Source organism: Uloborus diversus, chromosome 2 (genome assembly GCF_026930045.1).
Source record: "Uloborus diversus isolate 005 chromosome 2, Udiv.v.3.1, whole genome shotgun sequence".
Taxonomy (NCBI): domain Eukaryota; kingdom Metazoa; phylum Arthropoda; class Arachnida; order Araneae; family Uloboridae; genus Uloborus; species Uloborus diversus.
In genome coordinates, this window is record NC_072732.1 from 221633063 (window position 1) to 221648038 (window position 14976).

At 33.6% G+C, this 14976-nt stretch overlaps 1 long non-coding RNA gene across 2 annotated transcripts; it reads right to left on the reverse strand.

The window, feature by feature from the left end:
• Positions 1-638: 638 nt before the first annotated feature.
• Positions 639-14347, reverse strand: LOC129217721 (uncharacterized). Of its 2 annotated transcripts, XR_008580249.1 has the most exons (4): positions 14216-14347; positions 9486-9590; positions 2932-3156; positions 639-797 (listed from the first exon to the last, which is right to left on the reverse strand). It is a non-coding gene; the product is annotated as an uncharacterized LOC129217721 (long non-coding RNA). The 2 variants fall into 2 exon arrangements; XR_008580250.1 differs by lacking the exons at positions 9486-9590; positions 14216-14347 and adding an exon at positions 9150-9210.
• Positions 14348-14976: the final 629 nt, after the last annotated feature.

Sequence of the window (14976 nt, forward strand, 5' to 3'; positions counted from 1 at the left end):
AAGCAGCAATAGTTCGATCCATACCAACACAGAGTTACATCTGAGTGATCTCATACATCACTCCAGATAGTGAGTAGACATCACTCCAAATAGTTTAATCAATCCATGGGGAGAGAGTTAGGTTTCCACTGAACTCGTAAACCTCGTTAAAACAGAGCCAGCAATAAACTTATACTTGAATAAAAATGTTTAGAAAAATTTTATAGTGCAATACAAATTTAAACACCCATTATGAAATTTTTATATATTTTTTTGTAATTTTTGGGGTCCTTAAAGCCTGTGCTTCTCATGCTTACGCTTAAACCAGGCCCTGAATGTATTAAGATTAAGTATCAGATGCGAACATCCTATTCTACTCATTGATAGTTTAATTCTGTAAGAATGTTTTCTCTAAATGATAAAAGTAAAGCCATTAAAACAAAAAATAGGAAACATGTTGCATTCATGCGCTACAAGATTATAAAAACTTTTCTAATGGCTAATAGGGAGCTTCCAACGGTAAGCAGCCACTATTATTTTAGGAAGTTTGTTTCTTTGTTTTCTTTTTTTTTCTTCAAAAAGAATATTTTGGAGCAATTTATATATTTACAAATTTATTATGAATAAAAAAGTTTTATACATTTTTTTTTTTTGCATCTATACATTTTCTTCTTCTTATTCGGATTTGCAAGTCTAGTATCCTTTTTCGATTTTTCTAGAAGGATGCAAGTTCCAATCAGCAGCACCAGCTAGCACTTTACTGACTTGATGGCTAATGGAATTAGTCTCTGCTTGTTAGTACTTAATTTTTACACTAACTAAAGAAAAAAAAAACAATTAGTCACTTAAGATATAATTACACATTAATTTACACAGTGAAATAGGCTAAATAAATGCATAGTAAGAATTATATATTACACATAACAAAAGATACAAATTATGTATAACAAAATTTATTAATATGACTTAAGTAGTGGGGCAGCAAAGAGAGTTTTGAGTCCCCAGAGCCCTTCGTTATAACAGATATTACCAATTCTAATATAGTAGTCAAAAACATGACAAAACTTAGGTCCTTCGGCCTTCCCACACAGGTAAAATCCCTGGCTGAGAAATTCTTAAGAGATGATTTAAGATCATAAAATTGTTTCATCGATGATTAAGGCCTAACTGAACGTTTTCCAAATCAAGCCCTTCTTCAATAACATTTTTACGATGGTAGATCAAATATGAACCAGAATTGAAAAAAAAAAAAATGTCTCAACCAAAAGCAATTTTTATAAGCCATCCTTTTTCATCATATCATTGTTCCATTGATAAATATCAGATTGCCAAGTTTTTGATGCTGCCGTGATAAACATAACAGGGCTGCCACTAAGTTATGGTCTAAAAATAGTGGTCTAAGTAGAATTTTAAATAAAAAAGTCTGCAAAACAGTTGCCAAACAAGGAAAATAGTAACTGGTTAAATGAAGGAACCAATTATGTGAGTGATGGTCTAGTAGATGGATTATTTTCCTAGGTAAAGGATACTGCCTGCAGGGCCAGATTTAAGGGAGGGCAGGCGGGGCTACTGCCCCGGGACCTCCACAAGAAAAGGGCCCCCACAATAAGATTTTTACAAAATATCCTAACTTTCAAGGGTTGAAAATATCGGATATATACATATATATCAAAATATTCGGATATATATATCAAAGTATCTAATATTTTCGAAAATATGATGATCTTTTGGAACCCTGATTAGGGGCTTCCACTCCTTCATTACCCCAGGGCCTGCACATTTCCAAATCCGGCCCTGACTGACTGAATAGATTTTGAAAACTTTTGCAACTGAAGTTCTTTTAAAGACTTACAGCCAATGAGAGCCCCTTTTAAAACTTAAATAAAAAATATGACTCCGACAAAAGTCAAAGTTTTTTATAAACCTTTTATTGGTGAGTAAGAGTATATTATACATTTTGTCAACAGGTCATTATATATATTTTGGTATGCAATAAATCTACTTCATAATACATACTTTTTTTTTTTTCAAAAATTTGTATGGGCTTTCACATTTTTCAAAAAAAGTTCTAAATCTTTTTTTGAATGATCCTAATTTCCTCAATCAGTAAATAGGCATATATTATTAATTTTCAATTAGGATAACATGGTGGGTCACAATTAATGAAGATATGTTTCACTAGAACTTTCAGTTCAGAGACTTTCGTAAATATGCAATCTATTTTTGCGGAATTTCTCTTCATTCATAAGCTCACATGTGTTTCTATTGAAAAAGAGATTCCTTGTGACTTTGAAAACATGCTCAAGCAAGTTTTATTGCTATTTTGGCCATCAAATAGTTCATTACAGTGTATAAACTAGGGATGCACTGATAAGCAAATTGGCCAATTAACCATTAGCTGATTAATTATAATCATAATGGCTTTTACTGCTCTCTCAGTTGAAAAAAAAAATACCTGCATTAAAAACAAAAACATATTACACAATAACATTTTTGCTCAATTAAAGGGTGTAATTTTTAAAGCAAATTGTAAAACGTTGTAGTTATGTATATAAAAAGAGAGTACAATAACTGAAAAACTTTTTTTTGTTGCTTGAATAGGAGTATTCTGTCAAAAGTTTGAGAGGAAGCGAGGGGAACTGAGTCAGGCTGCATATAACCACCTACTATGGTTCTTAAACAATAAAAAAAAATATTTACTTATGTATAATAAATTCACCCATAGTTTCTTGTTCTAGGCATACTTAATATATAATTTTATTCAAAAAATAATTTTCCTGCCCATTAAAATCGGAAGTATGACTAATTACCAACGAATTGGTGCATTCCTAGAATAAACTCTCGTCAGTAAAAAGTTTGGGGAATTTTTAGCTACTTACTAGTACACAACTTTCAGAAAAGGTAAGTTACAAAATTATAAGGTACCAATTTCAGGAATTTTGCTATACTTACGAATGCATCACTTTTAACTGCATCAAACCATTAATGCTTGACAGACACAAAACAAATTCATGTTCTGCAGCATTAATATCGCCAATTGCAGCTGCAACTTGGGAGCTTTCTTGGACATCACATTCATCTCCACCTTTTCCTGTAGCAACTTCGCTTCTCTTTTCAGCTTTTTGCCGTCTTTTTAAGCTTGGCCAAAAGATTCAAAATCTCTTGCAGAACTATAAACTAATTAAAAGGAAAATAAATTCTTTTTAAAAAGGCATCAAGTTATAATAAAAATACAGTCGGATCCCGATTTATGCGAGGGATGCGTTCCAAGACCCCTCGCACAAGTCGAAATTTCGCATTGTGGAACAACGCATGTTTAGAAATTTTTTGTCAGCATACCTAATTACTTCAGACAAGTGTTATCGCCCCTTAAATTGTCTAAAAACATTTCTTAACTATATATTACCGTATCTGTTATAAAGAAATTATTTTTTTCCGCATTTTAGCGTTAAATAACTAAGCATTAAAGTGTTACAATTTAACATAAATTACTACTACAAAGCACAAAATCAATGAACAATAAGAGACATGAATTAAAACAGTACAGTACTTACATTAAGTACCGTACAAACCATACTGCATCTTTGTAAACCATCTTTTGTCGGAAGTCTTTTCATCCATAAGCTCATTATTTTTTGCATTGAAAAAGGCATTTCCTGTAACGCCGAAAAACGTGTCTGCTGCAATTTGCAAACTGGTGCTTCTTCTAATGTTGTTTTGTCTTACCATACTGCATTATATTAGCACTGAACAGTAGATATCGTAAACGTAATTATAATTTTTAAAAGGATGAAGATGATGGTTTATGAAAGTGTGGGAGCACCCCTCTTTCTGGCCTCTTTAAGCCACAATGAAAGAGCAGTTTCTATTCTTATGATTGTATTTTGCTCAGACATTACTCTGCGAGTTTCAGGATCAAAACTAAGTTCTGAACTTTTACGGATTTCCTTTTCTTGAATTTTAATTGCACATATCAAAGATACACTCATACCTGATTGCTGTACTACTTTGAATCCACTTATTAATTGTTCAAGCATATTGAGAATCTTGACATTTTCTTAAATGGTCAGAAGCTTTCTCATTTTCTTTCCATTTTCGCCAACTTTAGATGAAAAAGCGCGTTTGGGAGCCATTCTATCTTATCAACGTTCATATGTAGAATGAAAAAAAACCCATTAAGAATCGGAGCGGTTATTTGCAGGCCTGGATTTACTTACAAGCTAAGCAAGCTATAGCTTAGGGCCCCCAACTGCCGGAAATTTGTATGATTCGTTTCAAAAATAAAGTACTTGAAAAATAAATTATTTTCTAGTACTTGAAAACTTTGAAAAGTTGGAAAAGTGTAGCTACAAACAACAAATGGGTTGCTTTATCCTGCACAAAAAATGTAAAAACCATGGTTCTTATGTTTCTTAAATATATTAAATATTTTTGTGACTCACATGTTTCATATCTTGCTATTTATATAACTCTGAATGCAGAATTTTGGAAATTCTTTTGGTGTTGCTTGCTTTTATCTTACTTCTGCATATTGTCAATCTGTTTAGCCCAAAAATAAAATTACACTATACTTCTATTCCTCTTTGTTTTCTGTCCCACTTGCAACTGAAGAGAAGTTGTTGTAATGAGAAATCTATTCGGAACTCCAGCGCTCGAATACGCTACCTTGCGGTGATTTATAAAACTGCGAATGCAACTAAAACATTGCCACGTTGCGCTCCACTTGTATCTGTTGCAGTGGCGGATCCAGCCGATTGTTTTGGGAGGGGCCATCCGAAATTTTTGAACAAACTCCGAACTCCCCAGAAATTTTATTAAAATGAAGTTTTAAAAACTCAATTTTCGGGATACCGAGACCTTAGGTGAGGGGGTGAATTTAGGAATCTCTCTCGAAAATGTTTCAAAAATTTAAATTTCCGAGTAATTTTTGAAAATTAGAGAACTAAAAGAGCATTTTGTCTAGTTTTGATGATGTACGGAGAAAGGTCAGGTTTCGGGCGCTGGCCTCAAAATACTTTTTCAAAATAAAGCTTAGAAACCAAAATATTCTGTCATTATACATTGAGAAGTTAGAAGAGGAGGGGTGCTTTTTTCACTAGCTCTTCAGCTGTCCAGCCTAAAAATACACCTTTAGGTAATGTTTGCTTACATTAAAGGAAAAGTGAAGGTGCTTAGAATCCCTCCTTCCTAGAAATATTTTGCCTTTGAGGCTCTAAAAATTCGATTTTTAACTATATTTATACATACTTTAGAAAGGAATGGAAGATTCGTGAGCACCTCCAAAAACCTCCTTTTAAAGCTATCATCACGATATAAACTAAAGAGAGAGGGGGGTCTTATCAAAAATCGTTTGCAATTGAAGTCCTAAAAAATTTCATTTAAGTTGCTTTTAAGCAAGTTAAGTGATAAGGGCTGGATAAGCTAGTTCCTGTTGACATTTTTTCCAAATAAGACTTAAAATGCAATTTTTTGCTACATAAGGCATTTGTGAAAGGGCATGGGAAAAGGGGGTTCTCTCCCTAGTTTCGAAATTCAAGCCATAAAAACGAAAATTTAGGCTTTCTTTCGTCTCGTGAACAATAGGTATACTCTGAGGACCGCACCATTTAGAGATCGTCCAAGTGTCTGTAGTTGGAATGAAGAAATGATGTACCTACAAGATGGAGAAAAATTTTGGAAATAAAAGTTTTGTTTTGAGGATAGGGATCTAATTTATCTCTCAATTAAGGCCTATACTTCTTTTTCAGCAAAACACACGTGTTAAATTTTGTTATCTTCTCATAATATTTTTTTTCTTAAAAAAAATTCCTACAATCACAAGGCTTTGGGAGGGGCCATGGCCCCCATGGCCCCCCTCTAGATCCGCCCCTGATCTGTTGACGTAAACGCGGTCAGTTTGTTCTGAGTAACGCATTCAACATGTCTAAGAACGCCTTCAACAACAGAAATTAATTTGTCCCTGAGTAGTATTCTCGAGCTTCTCAAAATAATGTTAGTTTTCCTTATTTCTTTCAAAAAAGTATTAAATGGTGGAAGCGTAAACAAGAAAACTCTGGATTAACAAAATTGGATAACGTTATACCAGGTAAATTTTTTTATTGTTTTGTACGAATTTGTAAGAATATGAGTTTTTTTTAATCTTAAATTAATTTAACTAATCATATTTTACAGCAGCATTTAGTTGGAATGGACAGTATGCAAAATATTTTCTTGAATTTATTATCGTAGAACAAAATGAAAAATGTTTAACCGAGAAAGAATTTACTTTATTCCTTTTATTCTCAGCTGAAAGGTTTCGCCAAATTTGTTTAGGGTTATAGTTTTGGAATTGTGCGAGCAAAGTAGCCTTGGCGAGATTTCGCGTTTTTAGTTAAACCATTTTTAATTTTTATCATGAGTGGAATAAAATGATAGTAAGATTACAGAATTCGATAAGTAAAAAGAAATAATGGTCAATCAACTGAAAAGAAAACTACCACCATATATAAACTGTGAGTACACATTTTATTTATTTTGTTCTGAGTGAATTTGAATAAATATCAGTTTTTCAATTCGATGAAGAAAAAAAAACGATTTTAACAACATTGACTGGACACTTTTCCTTAACCTAATTCCACATAAATGATTTAAATAACCTTTGTTACTACAGTATCCTACTGAAATAGAAAGTATGCAAATAAATTTTCTTGAAAATATTTATCGCAAACAGATTGAAAAATCCAGAAAGAACGTTAAGAATTTGAACAATAAAAAATAAAAGTTCGCCAAAAATCTGTTTATAAGGTTATGGTTTTAAAATTGTGTGAAAGAATAATGTATCTTGACAAGATTTCGCATATCAGGTAAATCATTTCCATGACGAATGAATTAAATGCATGATTTCTTTAGATATCCAATCATATAGTCATAGAAATAAATTATCTAGTGTTAAACGTTACTCTTGACAGTCTGCCACGTATGTGCACTATGTGACAAAAATGTCAACAAATGCCGGAAATGTCACGAAACTGAACTTAATATGTACTAATGTATAGAAAAAACGGTACAAAATGAAAATGCCGTTCGAAGCGAACCAAAAATTTATGAATTCCGAATTCAACATCGTGAAAATGGCTGCTTCAGAACAATTTACTGTGTGTTCTGCATTAATTGTTTATTTTCGTAATACTTTTTGGTTTCTAATCTCTTTCTATATGGGTCAGAATAACCAAAAGACTTTGAAAAATCTTTTTAAATGAATAAAGCGAAAAAATCATACATAACAACAAAAATCACAACACTTTTAGCATTTTCTTCGTTACCACATGCGTTTGTTTTAGTTTTTAATTCCGCCATTAGACAGTGACTGCAGTGCCCCCTATAGTTCGTTGGAGTTGCGAATAGTTTTTTTTTTCTTTTACATTTAAAATAGCTGTTTCTTACAAAGTTAGAACAGGAGTTTAAAAATTTAGGATCAAGTGCTAAAATATCAGACAGAAAAGTACAAATGAAGTGAGTTAAAGAATTTTAATTGTTTAAGAGTACTTGAAAATAATTAGTATGTCTTTGAAAATCCGAAGCAAAGTTGGGCTCCAATTTTATTTCTTATGAAGTGCATACATTAGGAATTGTTCAAATAGGCAGTATGTTACTGTCTTGTTACCTATTTTCTAAATCTGTACACCATATGTTTTAAAGCATTTTTTACAATTGATCATTTTATATTTAACTCGTATTTGTTGGTGGGTTGGAATGATAATTAAAAACTAACTGTATCGAAAGCCAATGTATTGTCTTTTCTCTTCCCACACTCTTTTTCTCTGTCAACTTCTGTCATTGATTCGTCAAATCAAAAACAATTTCTACTGTACATTATCTTAATTTGCGTATTATCTTAATTAAAGTATATAATTTAAAAAAAGTTTTGTTTGCCTATTTCTGTCCTGATATTTTTGTAGTTCCAACTACATCTTATAAGGCTTCAAAATGCAGAACTTAATATCTATTTTTCAAACTTTCCTCCAGGGGAGAAACACCCGCACCCCCTACAATTGGGGATATTCTATACTCAACTTAAAGAGGAGTCCTGGGTCTCCAGCTCTTGAAATCATTCCCCCTCTTAAGGCCAATCCCAAAAGGACACCAGGGAAAAGCAATCAAAAAAGCAAAAGTATTGCTGTATGTAGCAGATGAAAGAGACAAACATAGTAAAGGAGAAAAAAATTAAAAAATTGTATCTTACACCACTGAGAGAAACATTGTCCAAACTACAACAGGTGGCCCCATACCTGAAACAGCTCAGGGCCCCGCTAAGTCTAAATCCGGCCCAGGTTATTTGTATAAACTAAAGCAAAGCATTGCTTAGGTTTAGACTAATGCAGTGTGTGAACTTCTGATTTCAGTGATGTTAAAGGGATGAAAGTCCATTCACAAAACCAATATTTAGTGTCAACGAAGCCTACGCAGTTCCTTTCAAAAAAATTTCATGTTGCAGGCAAGCAATTTGCATCAGCAATAAAAAAATTCATTACTTTGGAAAAAACTCGCCTTATAGTCATTTTGCGAAAGTCGGATGGCGTTGTTGCGGGATCCGACTGTATATATGTGTTGCAATCAGGGTTGGGTTTTGGACTGTCCAAAACTGGTTTAGGACAGGACAAGTGGTTTTTACTGTCCAAAACTGTTTAAAACTGTCCGAAAGTGTCTTACTGCACAAAAGTATGCTAAAACTAAAGTGTAATCTAATCAATTTGTATTTACTGCAATATTCGTGATGCATAAATATAAATATTAATTAGTTTTAATTAATGAGTATTTGATAATATTTTTCTTCAAAATGTTCCCTTACGAAATATTTCACTTAAAAAAAATTTGCAAATAACGCTTTACGTAAAAACTTTCTTATGTAACAGTTAGTAGAGTAATGAAAGGAAATTCACAACAGTATCAAGATAACTAATTTCAGTTCCATTAAAACTCGAAAGAATGTTACTAAATGTGTGAAGTAAAGTGTGAAGAAAAATCTGATTTTTTAAAATAGTTTTTGCACTTAAGTTTTATATGAAGTTTTAATGAAAATTCTTTTTTCAATCATACATTAACGAACAAGACATTGATCATTAAATATATGCACTCGAGTGGCCCTTAGCTATAGGACATTTTTCAGAAGTTAAAATTGCATTGATACCCACCCTCTTATTTTGTTCCAATGGACAAAAGAACAGCCTGTGCAAAATTTCCCTTCAATTGGACAATTTCTAGGGGCACCTCAAATGCCTTGTTTTTGATACTTTCTCACAAAATACAGTTTCACTAAAAATGCAGTTTTGGACAGAATGGTAAAAACCATGGTATTTACCGTAGTGTCAAAAACCTCGCCAACCTTGGTGACAATGTTATTAAAGTAAGTAGTAGATTTTAACTTTCAGCTCAAAAGTCAGGACTTAGCAAAAAGGTCAATTGGACCAGAATTGAATTAGAAAAAAAAAAGCTGTTTTCAATGTTAAGGCAATAAAAACTACACTTACACCTTTCTTGAGTGTGAGACCTCTTTAGAAGTATTCACAGCAGTAGATTCCTCTAGTAGAGATATCTGACTGTCGCAGGAAATTACAAGAACCAGTTTTATTTTTCTACAATTAAAGTAAAGAGTGAATATTTAATTTAAATAAAATTATAGATATAAACATGTTAGTAAGGAAATAAATCTGGCATACACTTACACTGACAGAATTTATTCTTAAATTGTTTCGTGGTAGCACATTGTTTAAATTATCTCCTTCAGACCCAAGCAAAGAATGAAAGCTTAATATTTTGTACAATGAACTTGAATAATTGTTTTGATTAGTACAAAATAGAAAAGAGTAATGTTTTTTTTTTCTATTTGAGGGTGGGCTTAGGGGGGATGTATCACATGTGATATAGTAAGAACCAGACACTACAATCAGGAGTGTTTTATTTCTGAATAAGATTTGACTAGTTTGTTTAGTTATAGTGCTAACGACACAATGTATGCACAGCATCAATACTAGATGAAAATAAGCTTTATTTTTATGTTGTGGTAACGTTACATGATTCTTTTTACTTTCATGAAATGGCTTAGAACAACTTCTTTTTGCAATGAGACAAGTCAAGGAAAAAAAAAAAAAACTTGCAGTCTCTACAATGGGTATAGTACTTTGTCAATCATCTGCAACTGAATGAGCTCCAATTAGAATCATAGTGACTAATGAAATCTAAAATTTCGACCAGTATTAAAATTTTACTGAGTAAAAAATGGAAATTAAAGAAAAGGGCATAACAACATATATAGCAAACAATTCCAGTAAAAAATTAAAATGAATTGAAGGATTCGGAGGGGAGGGGGTTGGTTTTACTAACCTTAATTGCTTACATCAATACACCTCTCCCCCCCCCCAAAAAAAAAAACTGAAACTGACATAAAAGTTATTTTCAATAGCCATCAAGTCCCATTGCGTCATAAATATACAAATAAATTGTACAAGCTACTGTGTGGTAATATTTCAGAGAAAATTTTTTTCTTTGGCTTTAAATTGTGCAGAGTACATATGAAAAGGAGGTCCCCCCTCAAACATGTTTCTCTCAACTACAGCATTGATTACACTTAAAAAATTTATTTTTCTAGTGCTTACTAAATAATTTTATTCTTGAAATCTTCATAACCTTTATCCTTGCACTATAAATAACTCAACGAAATACATATTTGACCTTTGATACAGCATACAAATTTAGCATAGTGAGTATTAGAAATAATAACCACACATTGATATTCATCGAAATAATTTGAACGAATGTAATTGTAGAACTAATACTTCTTAATTCCTTACTTCTGAAATGCTTACTAATTTGGAGCAAGGACCCATTGAGATTAAATCTCTCATCCCTCTTATATGATAAAGATCTGTTAAGAAAACAATTAAGCCATGGTTGTCAGCTTTGGTACTAAAAATGCCAGTGTTTAAACCGAAATTACTAATATACACCAGCAGGCTGAATTTGCAAAACTTGTAACTGAATAATTACTAAATTCCGCATCTAATGTAAACTCCGTCCAAGTAGCAAGTTTCCAGACTTGACCGCTCAGTGAATTTCCAGTTTTGGTTTCAAAAATGAGCGCGGGGGGGGGGGGGGGGGGGGGCTGGCTGGCTCTGGTCACAAGTCAGAAGTTTCACCAATCAGGCCACCACAGTCCCTAAATAACAGGTTGATGGCATCCCTCTCTCCTGCAGAAACAACTTAAGAATTCAATTCATCCCTCTCCCCCAAGGTAATCGCAAACCCTCTCAAATGTTACAGATTATTCATTTAGAAAGAGACTGATCTCGCACTCAAAAATAACACAAAACAACCCTCTCAAAAAACTGCCCCTTTAAATTTTAGTGGTGCTGTTTGTGCTATAGACCCCCCCCCCCCTCCTCTTTTTAGTGGGCACCCCTATCGAAGTCAACTCAATTTTGAAAAACTTGAGTTTTAATTACTCAAAAACGCAGTTTAAACATTTCAAGATCTCAATTTGAAACATTGTGAGATATGAATTCAAAATACCCCAGCAGTCAATCACTCGAGTTCCCGATTTCAAAAGTTCTGTCATGAATCACTCGAGTTCTCGTTTTCAAAAAGCCTCGATTATCAGAAGTACTTGATTCCCGAGATCTTGATTATACCCATTACTTTTCTCCGCATGCACCCCACCTCTTAGCCATAGGCTTTAGGTTCCACCACCCGGGGGGGTCCGCGTAGCGGGCCCCCCGCAGGACTGGGTGCGGCGGTCGATAGTCGTATCATGCTACGGACGCGCTTGATGCTTATTGCGCCGATTATACCCATTACTAGTCTTTATGGTTAACTTAACAAAAGAGCTTGATAGGCCGCAAGCAGCCTATCAGCTACTGATCCGGTACTGCTGGTTTAGTCACCTGCAAGATTTTGAATGCATAGAATGAGGATTAAAAATTTTTCAGCAGAAATTATAATTGACTGGCAAGGCCGCTTAAAAAACTTGTCGCTTTATGCTAAAATTATTGCTAATTCATTCGAAAAACATTCAGCATAACATGTATAATTGCTTTAATTCCTTTTCTGCAATGGAAATTGGATAATTTCTCATGCTCCTTCTTTATGAGGTTTTTTTTGTGACCCTCTTTTAAAACAAGCCTGGTTTTTCATAACCCCTTTGAATAACACCACTCCCTAGCACCAAAAAATGACCACTTCTTTATACACATACATTTTCCAGATGTGCTAACTGAAATAGTTTGTCAAATGGTTAGTATCATAAAAAAATTAAGATTAAGTCAGTAAACATGATAGTAAGATCATGGGTTATCAGTCAATGGTAACTGTAGGTTATTGCCATGGATGGATCCAGATGATTACCTTTCAATAAATTCCAAAACCTCCGCCCTTTAACATCACTGATGATCGTCACAAATTAAGTTTCTTTTGCTTTATTTCTTTTTGTTGGGAGTGGATTGGGACGTCCTGAACCCTTTCCTTTAACTAAACGCCATCAAAGGTGTCCTAAAATGGCTTTTTTGAATTTCAATTTATACTTTCTGGGGGTGATCTCCTGAACTCCATAATGTCATCTAGAATAGAGTTTTTGGAACTTTGAAAAACTACCTGTGTTCCGATTAATATTACTAAAGTGTTAAGCAACATTTTACGATTGCATTTTCAAGACAACAATTCTGAAAAAATTCCTGAACTGATGTGATATACCCCACCCTTGGCGACTTTTTCCTGTTGGCGCCAAGAAAGCGTCGCCAAGAAAACAATGTATGACGACATATGTCATACATCGTTCTTAGCGATGCTTTTTTAGCGCCAACAGGAAAAAATCAGATAAAAAAACATGATCAAAGCACTTCAGAACACAATATATATAAAAACAACATAAAAGCACAACAAAAAACATCACGAATATATGCTTCAAAAATGTACAGGGCCGGGGTTTTTTGTAAACATATTAAAATACAATGAAATAAATTATTGTATTAATTACAAGTCGAAATTAATGCATTAATTTTTTTTTCATCATTTCTCCGGGATACGAGCCCTCGGTCTCATAGTACTTTCGTAATGAGACCTCGGCTCGCCGGCCCTGCCTCGGTCTCATTACGAAAGTACTATGAGACCTCTGGCTCGCCAGGACCTAGCTCCGCTCGGTCCGTTATCCCTCCAACTGTTAATATACATTACAGTCGGAGTATGGTCACAGTTATGTATATTTTCATGACACCCAAGGGTGGCTCCTTCCGTTCAGTGTACAATAATGACAGTTTTAAGCGTGAAATATGCACCATTATTGTGCAGATTTATTAATAAAATTCAGCATTTTTAAGAGTACAACCGAAAGAACTTTCAATTGTTAACATAAAATTCAGTACCTAAAGGAGGCACGTTAATAGAATGTCTAAATAATTCGTGGCATCGATAAGAATTAACTTTTAGAACAAAATAACCGTACTATTTCTGTAAAATTAATTTACATACAGTAAAAATAAAGTTAAAAACTACAAGAACCCCTCAAGGATTTGTAAAAACAAAGAATTTTGGAAGTGAGAGGTTTTTTTTGAATTCTAAAATAAAGAACTTACCTTTTTATATGGTATAAATATTCACACTCAGTCTAAAACAATACATCATATGACAATGGCACGTTACAGATACACACCACGTTGGAGTTAACTTTTAATTAACCTTCAAGTTTGAAGAAACTGGCATTTTCTAATGTTTTTACTTCAAAACACAACTACTGAATTTAAACTAACACAAAATAATCATTCCTGTAAGGTATATTGCATGAAACAACACCACGTATCTCTCCTGCGTGAAACCCAAACAACCCAAGTAAACAAGTTTGAACAGATCTGTAAGATTGCCTTCGGGTTGCTAAACACAGGTTAGTTTGGCCAGGGATGCCATGCATAAAAAATTATCGCCTCATTGGCGAGAAAAATATTTTAATTTTGTGCAAAAAAATCGAATGTCGCCAAATGGGGGGGGGGGGGTATATCACATCTGTACCAAAATTCCCATAGAGAGCCCACTTTTTCACAACATCATAGATCATCTAAAATTACATTTTTGGAACTCGAGAAACAAAAATAGGTTGAGGGACAGTTCCTGCATCTCGGCTCAAGGAGGAGCCGATCGTTCCTCCCTTGCATCCGTCCTTGGTTATTATAGAACCATATCATAAAAATCGGCACTAAATAGGTAATGTAAGGCTTACTTATGGTCAAATATCTGTTCAAACAGGAGAGTATAGCACAGCAAGACTCGGGAAAGCCTGGACTATTGTGGCAATTACGTAGTGAATTTCTGTTCTTTAATCCATGACTGAGGAGAGAAATCTTGAAATGTCTCTGAGACTTTGTAATGGCTTAAAAAAAAAAAAAAATCAGGACACAAAATTACAAAAAATCAGAACACTTAACATTTTTTAAAGAGTAGTGCACTCAGTAGCAAAATGAAATGTATATCATCAGATATTGCAAACAAGTTTAGTACACATGTTTTTCATTTATTATTATTATTTTTTGCACTGGAAATTTGTCATAAAAAGACCAATGCAAATTGTAGGGCTTACAACTGGACACTGTTACAAGTTTCTAAAAGTCCATTTTTTTCCGAAATCAGGCCCTTGTTAGCTTTAAAATATTGGTTCAATTTCGAGTTTTACTCAGTGATTCCTCTGTCCCCTTCTATTTTTTTTCTCAAACAAAGTATTAACAGTGGCAGATACAAGGGGAGAGTCATTGAGGCTGGAGGGTCATACCCCCCCCCCCAAACAATCGAGAACTTTATGCAGAAAATGTAGATGATTACAGTATCTTAACATTTCATTTATTATTTTTTAAAGTAAACATTTGAACTACTTCATCTCATTCCTCATGAAATCAATTTGCAACGTTTATCCCCAGTTAGGTGTCTTATTCCAGGCTGATTTGATGCTTTTTATTTACCCGCAAGCAGTTTTTGAAATTTTTCGTA